The sequence below is a fragment of the Sarcophilus harrisii genome, chromosome 4, assembly GCF_902635505.1.
Source record: "Sarcophilus harrisii chromosome 4, mSarHar1.11, whole genome shotgun sequence".
Taxonomy (NCBI): Eukaryota; Metazoa; Chordata; class Mammalia; order Dasyuromorphia; family Dasyuridae; genus Sarcophilus; species Sarcophilus harrisii.
Genome location: NC_045429.1, coordinates 327,007,129 through 327,020,348, shown reverse-complemented (window position 1 = coordinate 327,020,348; position 13,220 = coordinate 327,007,129). Strand labels below are relative to the sequence as shown.

The window sequence follows — 13,220 nt, the reverse complement described above, 5'->3', positions numbered from 1 at the left end:
TGGACCATGACTCAAACCCAAATCACTTTGGCTGTACTTGAGTGGTCAACCATGGGTTGCAGTCCAAGCCTCACTTGGTCATTGTATGAATTCTGATGGTTCAGAGTAAGTGTAAATAGCAATTGTTTCTGTTTTGGCCAGAAACCCTGAGGTCTTCCCTTCTCAGATTTTCTTTCTTTCCCTCCTTCCTTCCTTCCTTCCTTCTTTTTTCCTTCCTTCCTTCCTTCCTTCCTTCCTTCCTTCCTTCCTTCCTTCCTTCCTTCCTTCCTTCCTTCTTTCCTTCCTTCTTTCTTTTCTTCTTTCTTTCCTTCCTTCTCTTCTCTCTCTCTCTCTCTCTCTCTCTCTCTCTCTCTCTCTCTCTTTCTTCTAGGTAAAAGAAGCCATTCTTTGCCTCATTTTTACCTAGCCTTATCACTGAATAAATGGTTGCTTCAGTCAGACTGAGACCTGGGAAAGACCTTAGCTTAAAAAAGGTCAAGACTTCCCACTGCATCCAGGACTATCTCCTCGTCTATCTAGTCATTGGATCCAAATGGCTCTGGAGGAGAGAGTCTAGTGACTTTGCATAGCCCTCCCTCACTTAAATCCAATTCATTTGCAAGTTATGATATTTCTGATATCATGGTGCTCTTTGAGAACAAAGGACAAATAACAACAAAGAAGCTATAAAAAGTCCCATAAAATTGCCTTTTATTCACCTGTGAAAACCCCTACTTCTCATTGTAGAATGAGAAGGAATGAAAAACTTTTTTTTTCAATTAAAAATGGAAAATCATCTTTTCTTCCTATTGCCCCAATGAAAATTATTAAAAAAGAAAATGCTAAAAATGCTAGTTGATCAATAAGACAAGAAAAAGAAATCAAAGGAATAAGAATAGGTGACAAGGAAAAAAGTTATAGATTTTTTGCAGATGATATGGTGTTATGCTTAGAGAATCCTAGAGAATCAGGTAAAAAACTAGTTTAAAGTTCATTAAACAATTAAAGATTATCCATTATGATGAGGTGGGATTTATACCAGGTTCAGAATTAGGAAAACTATCCATATAATTGACCATCTTAATGACAAAACAATTGTAAGATTATTTCAATAGATGACAAAATACAACATTCTTTCTAGAAATAAATGAGGCTTTGTGAAAATAAGCAGTATTTCTCTAAAATGTTCAGGAAGCATTATCTGTAATGGGGACAAGCTTTCTAGTCTTCCCCAAAAAAATCAGAGGTGAAGTAAGAATAGCCATTATCACCATTATTATTCAAAAATGTACTAGAAATATTAGCTCTACCAAAAAGCAAGAAAAATAAATTGAAGGAATAAAAATAGGCAATGATGTAACAAAACTATCACTCTATGCAGTTGATGTGATGGTATACTTAAAGAATCAACTGAAAACTGAAATAATCAACGTTAGCAAAGATGTAAGGTAGAAAATAAACCCACATAAATTATTGGTATTTCTATATATTACCAACAAAACCCAATAGGATGAGATAGAAAAAGAAATTTCATTTAAAAACTTCAGGCAATATAAAATACTTAAGAGTCTGCATGCCAAGATAAACCCAAGAACTATGCAAACACAATTACAAAACACTTTTCATACAAAAACAGATATAAACAACAATTTGCCTGTCAGAGCTATAGAAAAGGAAAATTTTTATGATCAAACAAGAGATAGAGAGGCTCACAGGAGGTAAAATTTATAATTTTAATTACATGAAAGTAGAAATGTTTTCACACAAACAAAAATCAATTCAGTCAAAATTAAAAGGAAAGCAGGAAACTGGGTGGGGGGTGGATTTTGTAGCAGTTTTCTTTGATAAAGGCCTCATTTCTCAAAAATATGGGGAACTGAGTCAAACTTATAAAAAAGTAAGAGCTATTCTCAAATTGATAAATGGCCAAAGGATATGAAGAGGTAATTTTCAGAAAAAGAAATCAAAGCTACTATAGCCATGTGAAAAAAATACTCCAAATCATTATTAATTAAAGAAATGGAGAAAACAACTCTGAAGTTTCACCATACACCTATTAGGTTGGCTAACATGACAGAAAAGGAAAATGACAACTATTGAAGGGGATGTGGAAAAATGGGGATACTTATGCACTGTTTGTAGAGTTGTGAACTTGTGCAATCATGCTGGAGAAAAATTTGAAACATGTCCAAAAAACTGTAAAAATTATGGACATCCTTTGGTTTTTTATCTTTTATTTTTCTAGCAGTTCTTTATTTATGTAATATTTTCCTCCAGTTACATTTAAAACATTTTTTGACATTTATTTTTAAAACTTTTGAGTTCTAGATTCTTTCCCTTATCATCTACTCCCCAACCCCCATTAAGAAACCACATGTGAAATTATGCAAAACATTTCCCAAAAAGTCATGTTGTGAAAGAAAACATAGATTTCCCATCCTAAAAATAAACAAAACAACACAAAAACACTTCAAAAAAACAAAAGGGTGGGAAAGACACACACACACACACACACACACACACAGAAAGAGAGAGAGAGAGAGAGAGAGAGAGAGAGAGAGAGAGAGAGAGAGAGAGAGAGAATGCTTCAATCTATAATAAGACACAATCAATTGCTTCTCTGGGTATGAATAGGATTTTTCATCATAAGTCCTTTGGAGTAGTTGTGGATATTGCTGAGAATAGCAAAGTCATTTACAACTTTTCATCCCAGAACATTGCTATTATTTTGTATACAGTACATTTCACTTTGCTCATTGAGTTCATGGAGTTCCAGGTTTTTTTTCCCTGAAAGCATCCTGCTCATCATTTCCCATAGAACAACAATATTCCATCATAATTACATACCACAATTTATCCAGCTATTCCCCAAATGATGGGCATCTCAATTTTACCCTGAGTTGAGAGCTACTATAAATATTTTTGTATTGTTAGATTAAAGGATATGCTTGAATTCATAGCTCTTTGGGCATAGATCATATCTTTTGATCATTTATCAGTTAGGGCATAGCTCTCATTTTTTATAAATTTGACTCAGTTCCCTCTATGTTTGAGAAATGAGACTTATCAGAGAAACTTGCTTCAAATTTCTTTTTACAATTACTATTGCCAAATATATTTCCCCATTCATTCTATTCTTTCTCCTTTCCCCCGTCCTCTGTCCATTCTCAAAAGCGTTTTGTTACTGACCACTGCCTTCTCCAATGTATCCTCTCTTTTATCACCCTCCCCCCTTCCCATATTCCATTCCTCTCCTACTTTCCTGCAGGGTAAGATAGATTTCTATGCCCATATTGAGTGTTTGTGTTATTTCCTCTTTTGAGTTCATTTTGCTGAGAGTAAGGTTCACTCATTTACTCTGTACTCCCACTCCTTCCCTCCACTATAAAAGCTTTTTCTTGTCTCTTTTTATGGCAGATAATTTTAACCATTTAGGAATACCCTTTGATCCAGCAATGCCACTGTTAGTTCTGCATCCCAAAGAGAAAAAGAAAAAGAAAGAACACCTATATGTACATAGATATTTATAACAGCTCTTCTTGTAATGGCAAAGAATTGGAAATGGAGAGAATGCCCTTCAGTTAAGGAATGGCTGAATAAGTTGTGGTATATGACAATGATAGAATACCACTGTGCTATAAGAAATGATAAAGGGGATAGTTTTAGAAAAACTTGGGAAGACCTTTGTGAACCAATGAATTGAATGAAGTCAGGAGAGCCAGAAGATCATTGTATACAATAATAGCAATACTGTAACAATGATCAACAGTGAAAGACTTCGACATCCTTACTATCTGTGTGATCTTGGGGAAATCACTTAAACTTTGCCTCAGTTTTGCCAACTAAAAAGTAGGAATAATATCCCTGTTGGTATCATTTATGTTTGCGCTATGTCTCTGATTGTATCGTTTTTTCTTACTCTCTAAATTTACTATTGTCATCTTGAATAAACTATGTTCTCTTAGGTAGATGAGATACTTTCCCAAAGCCCACTTTAGAAACACTTACCTCTTGAGGATCAAATGAGATAATATTTGTAAAGTGCTTATCACAGTCCTGGCACATAGTAGATACTTAAATGATTTCTCCCTCACTCCCTTCCTCCTTCCTTCTCTTTCTCCCTTTGTCTCATCTTTTCCCTCCTTTTCATTGCTTTCTTTCCTTTCCTTCCTAACCCTATCAGGAATCTTTGTTTTTTCATGGAATCTCAGAATTGAATCTAAGAGTCATTCAGTCCAATTCATAGCAGGGCAGAAATCCTTTCTACTACATTTTTGACAAGTAGCTCTCCACTTGAATATTTCCTTTGGTGGGTAACTCATTTTCTGTTGAGTTAATTCTTTGCTATAAAGCCACACTTTTTCCTAAGTTCAGGGCATTAATAATATGTGACTAATAATGCTAGAGGTGATTCAGGAGAAGTGGAGCACAGAAATAATTGGGTCTCCTTGCCTCTTGAAGATTTTGCTTCAATTCTGAAGGCCCTCATATGAATATCAATAAGTGGGATCTAATGGTGATGTCAGATTAAGGAAATCCGAAGTGATTCAAGTCCTGCCTCTGGAACATGCTAGCAGTATGATTATGTGATTGTTAACTTCTCAGTGGCCCCAGGTAACTCATTAAGACCATAAAGACCAGTTGCTTATCTGTATTAGAGGAGGAAATTTTCCATTATGGGAGTTCCATACACCAAAAGAAATCACAGATCCAAACGAGAGAGAGAGAGAGAGAGAGAGAGAGAGAGAGAGAGAGAGAGAGAGAGACAGACAGGGAGACAGAGACAAATAGAGACAAAGAGAAACAGAGACAGACAGACAGACACACACACACACACACATCCCAAGTATTACCATTGAGTTATTGCTGATTATTTGGCATAACTACCCATGACCAGAAAGGAACACAAAAAAGAATCATGATCATTTAACCTAAAACCAAGTATTAAATCTCTTAGAAACAGTTCTAGATTTCAAAGTCTATACATAAAGTTGGAAAGGTCTCTGAAACACTAAATTTGTTCCCAAATATCTTATTAGGCTTGGTGAGTCCAGATTGAATTGATCACTTGCTGTAAAAGCAACATAAGCATCTTATGGACTTGAAATCTGAAGTGGAAATCAGGACATTGTGGTTTTGTTGTCTGTCCATAAGGATTGCAATGAATTAAAAGACCTCGCTTTTCGGTCTTTCCTTTTTTCCATCTACAAATAAAATCATATGAGAAGTAACAATTTAGTGGATAGAAAACTGAACTTAGAGCTAGAGAGGATCAAAGTGAGTAGCACAAAGGAAAGAGCATCATGCTTGGCATCAGAAATATGTGAATTCAAATTCTATCTCAGATATTGGTTAGCTATGTGATCACAGGTAAGTGATTAAAAAAAAAAATCTCTCTGTGCCTCAGTTTTCATATCTATAAAATCAGGATAATAATAGCATTCACCTCTCAAGGTTGTTGTGAGGATGAAATGAGATAATATGCTTTTAATTTTTTAATTTTTATAATAATGGCATTTTATTTTTCCAAATACCTGCAAAGAAAGATATTCAACATTCACCTTTGCAAAACCTTATGCTCCAAAATTTTCTCACTTCTTCCCTTCTCCCCCTAGACATTAAGCAATCCAATATAGGTTAAACGTTCAATTCTTCTAAATATATTTCCATATTTATCATGCTATGCAAGAAAAATCAGATCAAAAGAGGGAAAAATCACAAGGAAGAAAAAAACACAAGCAAAGCATGAAAATACTATGCTTTGATTCACATTCATAGTTCTGTCTTTGGATGTGGATGTTCTTTCCATTATAAACATAGGATAATATTTATAAGGTAGTACTTTATATCTATTAGCTATTATTCTTCATAACCTATATATATATAATATGCATATGTATATATTTCTGACATAGAGTAGCATTTCTTAAATATTGATTAATTGATTGATCACTAGCTGTTTGACATGGGCAGGTCACTCAGTCAGCATTGGTCAAGGGACTTGTGACACAATTATGAAATCACAGGTCCTTAACATAAAGGTCTGGGTAGATTCCCTAACAAAACCAGCTGAATAATCTTGACAACCTCTGGTGGTTTTTTCCTTCTGGCAGGAGTAATGATATAAGATTTCTGTTCTGTTAGCCAAGAACTGGATTTTAAAGGTTGCCACATCATTACCTAGTTGGGTTAAAGAATTTTTGGGGGGAACCACATTCTGTACTTTCCCTCTGCCCTTTCCCCAGCAATGAATCCTGACCCACAAAATAGGGTCCTTTATTCTAGAGTAGAAAACTAAAATCTCAGATTCAGCTTAGAGTATATATAGCTTATAGTATAAATTCTTGGTTTTGGCAAACCATTTTTCCTCTGCGGCACTCCATTTCCTCACTTGTAAAGTAAAAAGGATGATTTTTGATTCTTTCTCCCCCCAGAATTTAGGATTCTGAGCCTAAGTGTTTAATTAGGGTTCCTATCAACTAGTCAGTCAATCAATAAACATGTATTAAGCAACTACTATGTGCCAAGCACATGCTTAATGCTGAGAATTAAAAAAAAAAAAAAAAAAAAAAAAAAAGACCCAAGATAGTCCTTGTTCTCCAGGAGCTCACAATCTAATGACATTAATCTATTAGGGGGAAAATATTTTTTCAGTCTTCAAGAAGATTTCATTTATGAAAATCAAAAAGTTATTGTAATTAAAAGAAACTCTACAAAAAGTTTCATTGACCTTTGCCAATGGGTCCCCTAAGATAATGTTCTATCTATAGCATAGATCTGCTCTGTATCTATTTTGCGAATAGTGACTGAAGGGTCATTTTATAGAACTTTAGCATTCTATGAGGAGTACTGGCCATTGGGTCCAACTGACACCAGAAAAAACATTGTCTTCTAAGAATATACAAATACATGAGTACAGCTTGAGAATTGGAAGGGACCATAAAGTCCTAATTTTACAGATGGGAAAATTGAGGTTCACAGAAGATGTAAGTGATCCATGATCACAAAAGCCAGCATTTGAACCCCAGTTAGACCATCCAGCTTGTTTGAAGACCTCCTGAAAGTTGGGTTGGGGGTTGGGGAGGGAGAGACACACTACCTCCCGAGGCAGTCCATTTCACTTCTGCATAGCTCTTAATTGTTAGGAAGTTTCCCCTTATTTCCAGTCTCTTTGCAACGCCCACCTGTTGCTCCCAGATCTGCCCCCTGGGGCCAAATAGAACCAGTCTAATCCTTCTTCCAGGTGATTGGTTTTCAAATACTTGAAGACAGATATCATGTCCCTCTACCCCTCCCCTTTCCCCAGGTATTCTCTTCTCCAGGCTAAGCATGCCCAGTCCTGTCAACTCATCCTCGTATGGCATGAACTTGAGGCCCTTCAGCACCTGCTTGTTCTCTTTGGACAAGCTTGTTATTGTCCTTCCTAAGGTATGATGTATGGGACACAGTTCCGATAAGGTGTCCTGGGCATGCCAGAGTAGAGTGAACTCCTCCTCAGTCCTGGAAGCTCAAGATTGCATCAGGTTTTTTGGGACATCCCATAAAGTTGCCTCATCTCGAGCTTGTAGTCCACTACCAACAACTCCCGGATCTTCTTTGGGTTTGGGGTTCTCTGGCCAATGCCATTCCCAGCTGGTACTTGTGAGGTTGATTTTTTGAACCAATATGTAAGACTTTTACATTTATTCCTGTTACCTTTCAACTTGATTCAGTGCAGTGATCTAACCTGCCTTTTTGAATCTTGCTTTCATTATCTAGTATATTGCCTCTCTCCCAGATTCATTTTATTAAAAATTGATCAGCATGTCATCTGTTTCTTTATCAAGAAATTGTTAAAAATGTTAAATAGCTTGGGACCAAGAACAGCTAGGTGGTGCAGTAGTGTCTAGAGCAACTGGGGATTGGGGTCAAGAAGACCCGAGTTTAAATCCAGTTAAAACTCAGGCACTTACACACTGGGTGATTATGGACAAATCACTTAATCCTATTTGCCTCAGTTTCCTCATCTGTCAAATGAGCTGGAGAAGGAAATGGCAAACCATTGCAGTATCTTTGCCAAGAAAACTTCAAATGGAGACATGAAGAATTGAATATTACCAAGAACTCTATATTACTGCTTCCATCTTCTGTGTTAGTAGTTTTCAGATCTTTGATTTCAAGATCTCTTTAAACTCTTAAAAATTATTGAAGATCACCAAAGAGCTTTGGTTTATGTCAGTTATATCTATTGATATTTACTATATTAGAGATTAAAATATCAGTATTATAAAAATAGTTTTGACCTTGTGGACTCTTTGAAAAGGTCTGAGGAACCTACTACTGTCCCTGGTCCACACTTTGAGAAAGTCTATCCCGTACCATGTCTTTCCATGTTGTTGGTTCGTTGGTGAGTTTCCTGCACATTAATTTTCTTTGGACAACAACTTCTTCCTTCATATCAAAATGGCTTCTTTTTTTTTTTGTCTCCCAGATGTCATTTTTAGGAGCTTCCTGCCCTTCTGGGCTGGAATAATTCTGTTATAGTAATACATTTGAATGCATTAGGTCCAATCTTTGAATCTTTTAAAATCTGTTCTTCTCAAATGCCTGATAGAGAATCTGTCAGAATATCTGCAGTTTATCCTTCCTCTATCACATGCTCTTAGAGTGATCTCTCTCCCCCAAGATTTCCATCATTTCCACCTCAGCAGCCAATTTCTTTCTGTTGATTAGAGTCAAATCAAGAATAGAATTTCTCCTTGTTGGCTCCTGGATGGTTGACCAGTGTTTCTTTAATCTTTCAGAGTCACGAAGACAGGCAATCTAATGAGACAGAGAAAGCTAAGCCAGAGGGAGGATCACAAGATGAAACTCGCAAAGACAGGTCTAGAAACTGGTCCTCCAGCTGCCTTTACCACAATTACTCCTGTCTAGGGTTCTGAGAGGTGTTATCGCTCTTTGGTTATATCCGACTCTTTGTGACCCCATTTGGGGTTTTCTTGGCAGATACTGCAGTAGCTTGCCATTTCCTTTTCCAGATCATTTGACAGATGAGAAAACTGAGGCAAAAAAGTGACTTACCCAGATCATACAGCTACTAAGTGTCTGAGCTGGGTTTCAGCTTACAAAGATGAGTAACTCCAGGACTGGTACTTTATCCACTGAGAACAATGGAAAGGGAAGGATTTCAGACAACTTGTAAAAAATGGCTTCAGGAGATTATAAAATAGAGTAAGACACAGAAACTCAAGCCCAGGATTTTTCTGGGAGAGAAAAATTAATAGCTATTCTTTCCAGTGGATTAATTTAATTTAAAAATATAAAAATATTAACTTTCCTGTGGTTTGTGAGAGTTATGGTCTTTACTAGCCTTCAAGCAGACTGAGGTCTAAGCCTTTTGCTAAAGGGCTAAGCCCAGTTACTTATAGATGATCCCGGAACAGTTAAATAAGATATGGACCAGGTTTCCTGTACTTAATTTCTAGTCTCCAAATTGTAACCCATGTAGTGGTAGCTATTTATCACTATGCAGGAAACCTTGGGAAAGTGGATTAATAAATCTGGACCTCAGTTTCTTGATTCTTAAAGGGTGAGGTTCACATCATATAGTTTATGCAAAACATGTAATAAATGAAAGATACCCTCACAGTGTTCTCATAGAATCAATTAAGCAGAATCATTTCCTTCAGGTTAGGATTTCTCAGTGGTAGAAAACTCAAGTCTTATACTTTTAATGACCTTTTCCCCTATCACATTTTAAGGTTTGCTTTAAGGTATATTTTGGAGACATAGCATCAAACCAGTTAGGTTGGCCTTGGGTCCCCATCTAAGATAATTCATCATGGAAACATTGATTGATCTCTTCCTTTCCAAGTAGAATGAGAAATACCTGTTTGGGGAAGATGGGCCAGATAACTAACTCCTCAGGCAGCCTCATAAGCATAGGTTCCATGAAAGGAGCTTTTTGATTTGAAAATCAAAAGCCCTGAGAAGACTGAGACAGGACCCGGTAAACCACTAAGCTCATGATTTAAAGACAGAAGTGGTCTTAACACAGACAACCTCGACTTTAATGTTGGTCAAATGAATTAATGAATTTTAAACCAGTGCCTAGGTATACAAACCAGTTCTAAATCATCCTTGCAGAGAATTATAAAGCATTTTATTAGCTCACAAATCTTCCTTCCCTGCTAAAAGTGCAGAGACAATAAAGTGAATCAAATCATTGCTCTTTAAAATGTAGCCTGTAAAGTTTCTACTTGTTCAGGACAAGTAGCTATTTGTTTTTTATCCTCATTTTCATTTTTGTATCAATGACCAAGAATTTCACGGACACAACACCAGGCTTTGTGTAGTGAAGAGTTCGATTGATTGGATGGACGAGGAGCTATTGGCAAGGATGGACGAGTGTCCTGCAGTCACTGTAAAATACACTGGAATCCTTTCTCCTAATATTCCAACCAATCCAACGTCCATGGATGTCAGACAGGGTAGCCAGCCAGCATAGATCCCTTCCATATCTGGTCTTAGGATTTTTTATTTGTTAGATCCATATTTGTTAAATTTTGCAAAATAAAAACCTTTTTACTTTGTTGTCACCAAGGCTACCAGATTTTCCAAGTAGCTGTTGCATAGTGCTAAAAATCTTAATGAATGAAATTAGAGCTGCTATCAAGTTGGGAATGTTAGTGGAGCAGATAGAACAAACAAGTCTGCATTATTTTCACACCCAAATGGGTGGTCTCCCAAGAACAGATCATCTTCCCTTTTCAGTCATTCTCATTTTTTTTCCCCAAAGGGCACTGGGAGCAGGTGAAGCATGTGGCTGGGAGGATTGACCACAGTCCCACGGGAAAGCCAGGATCTACAGCCAGGACCCATGCTCACAGCATCGAAGAGCATTGAACAAAACAGACTAATGTCAGATGCACATGTGGTAAATTACCTGGACCTAACCCACTCAATGAATGGGACTTATTCCTCCTTCCTTTTCCTCAAGATTTTCACCCTACTCTGGATGTTCGTTTTTTTTGTTTTTGTTTTTAAAGAAGGGGCTTCTCTTTGGTTCTCTAGGGTCTGACAGGCACAGACCTCAGAGTTAATCTTTGCACATGTTAAGAGAAAATTAAAATTAAAAAAAAATCAGCTCCAGCAGGACAGGCTGGGCTGATCTGAGCTCTCTGCCTGATAACAACAATCCCTGGTTTCAAACTGTTACTTAGAAGGGGATTCCTAAATGTCTTCGAGGTGGGGATTAGGAGGCAAGACAGCCCCCTGTGGTATCCTCTTCTCTAACTGCTCCCATCCAAATGTGACATCCCTTTACGTGCTGGTGAAAAGTCATAGTTTTAGTGAGGATAAAGTGATAGGCTGGGCCAAGGCTGGGCTGGAAGAGGCTTTTGAACTTTTAAGCACCTGCTAAGCTGCCCAAATAGCAGCAGTTCATTATTGTCTCATTTTTCCAAGAGGGCTGTTCTGCTTAAGAAGCATTTATGAACAGTAGATGCAAAACCCAAAGTCTCTTGGTAAAGAGGTTTCACCTGGAAATGCAGTCAAGTGGTTTTTTGTGAACCAGCAATGTGGGCAAGGCTTGTTCACCAGCTCTAATGGAGTCTAACAGAAGTCTTTATGAGGCTATCCATCTCTCTCTCTCACCCCCTCCCCCACTTTAGTTGTAGGAATGAGAAGTATTCTTGTTTCCTGTGAAATAAGGACAATTCCCTCTTCCCCCCACCCCCCGCAACAACTGTCTATATCTTTCTTTGACATATATAAGGAAAAATTCAATCAAATGAAAAGCTCATCAATAACATTTTTCTTCCCTTTACTTTTACTCAGAGGTAGTACTTAGAACATTTACTTATCATCCAGCCCTTGATTTTTGACATAATCCATTCACAACAGGCAGGCTTGATCTTCTTGGTCCACAGATTATTGGAATGCACTTAGTAAGATCAATTACCCAGCCTTCGAACAATTTTACATCTCCTATAGGTTATTGAACTACAGGCAAATTATTGATTTTTTTTATGGGGGTGGGGTGGGATGGGAAGAACTTTTACAAAAGTGTATGGGGAAGAGGATTCAGGGAAGAAAGAAGAAAATTATTTTCTATTTGAGCTACCACATTCTTAGAGCCAGGGTCAGGAGACAGAATGAATAGCACTCTCCTTGTTCTCTAAGATGGTCTACACCATTACCTAGGAGCCTCGCATGCATACTTTAAGCTGAGTACACTTCCACCTCTTCTCCCTTCCTCCACCTCCCCTATAAGGAGCCTGAATGCTCCCTCCACCTCACCTTAGACTGCCAAGTATTAAACCAAGATGACTTGGTGATGCTTGCCATAAGTGGTACATATTTTAAAAGCAGCCTTTTCATACCTATGTATTCTATATTAAAAGTGATAAAAAGTCATGTTTTTGGGGAGTATTCCAGTAGCTGACTTAATTATTTAATAATAGTACATTGATTACATTGTAATTATTCTTGCGGTAGTCAGGTATTAGTATCATGGAAATTTCCTACAAACCTGCTGTATCCAAAGTTTTGTAAAAAGTTGTAGAGGTTGTTGATCTTTTTGATTTTATATTCAAAAGAATTCTCTTTTTATAAATATTATTTATTATACAATGTATATACCTTTGAGTTAACTAAGATTATATATTATATAAATATATTATATATATATTTGGAGAAAATATATTTCATCATGCAGTTTTTTTTTCTGTTAAGTCATTAAAAAGAAGGTAAACAAACTTAAAACTGACACGTGGTAACAGTCTGTGTACTTTACAGATGAACTCTCACAAGGCCAAGAATATGAAATTCCATACATAGCGACCTTAGCTTTCCAGTCCCTGGCCCAGCTCAAGGTTTTTTCCCCTACTCCTTTGGAAGAATATTCTAAACAGAATTTCAATTAGTAAAGTCTGAATTACTGGCAATGTAAAGTTACCAGAGGCAAGCTCCTGCTTATTGCTTATATGCATGCAATATACATAATTTACAAGTTGTAAAATTGATAACATTGGGTATTAATTAAATTTATAGGGACTATTACCTTTAAGGACTTTACAATTTGGACAGCATTATTTATTAGACTACTAGTAGTATCTTCTGCTAAGCTGAAATTTTGCAGCCTGATTTAAAAAAATCAGATATATTTCCTTCCATAAAAACAGAGAGGAGCTATATTCTGGAAACTTTCAGGATCTCCTGTCTTATCTGAAACTATTTTGTTTGGAAACAGATAAGACAGG

General features: G+C 36.8%; 1 protein-coding gene across 1 annotated transcript in view; it reads left to right on the top strand.

The window, feature by feature from the left end:
* The window catches only part of WNT3 (Wnt family member 3), a 94,182-nt gene extending 80,962 nt beyond the window's left edge, over positions 1-13,220 (top strand). Inside the window, exon 5 of the mRNA XM_003768415.2 lies at positions 10,757-13,220. The gene's annotated coding sequence lies outside the window, so the exon portion shown is untranslated. The remainder of the gene's footprint in view (positions 1-10,756) is intronic.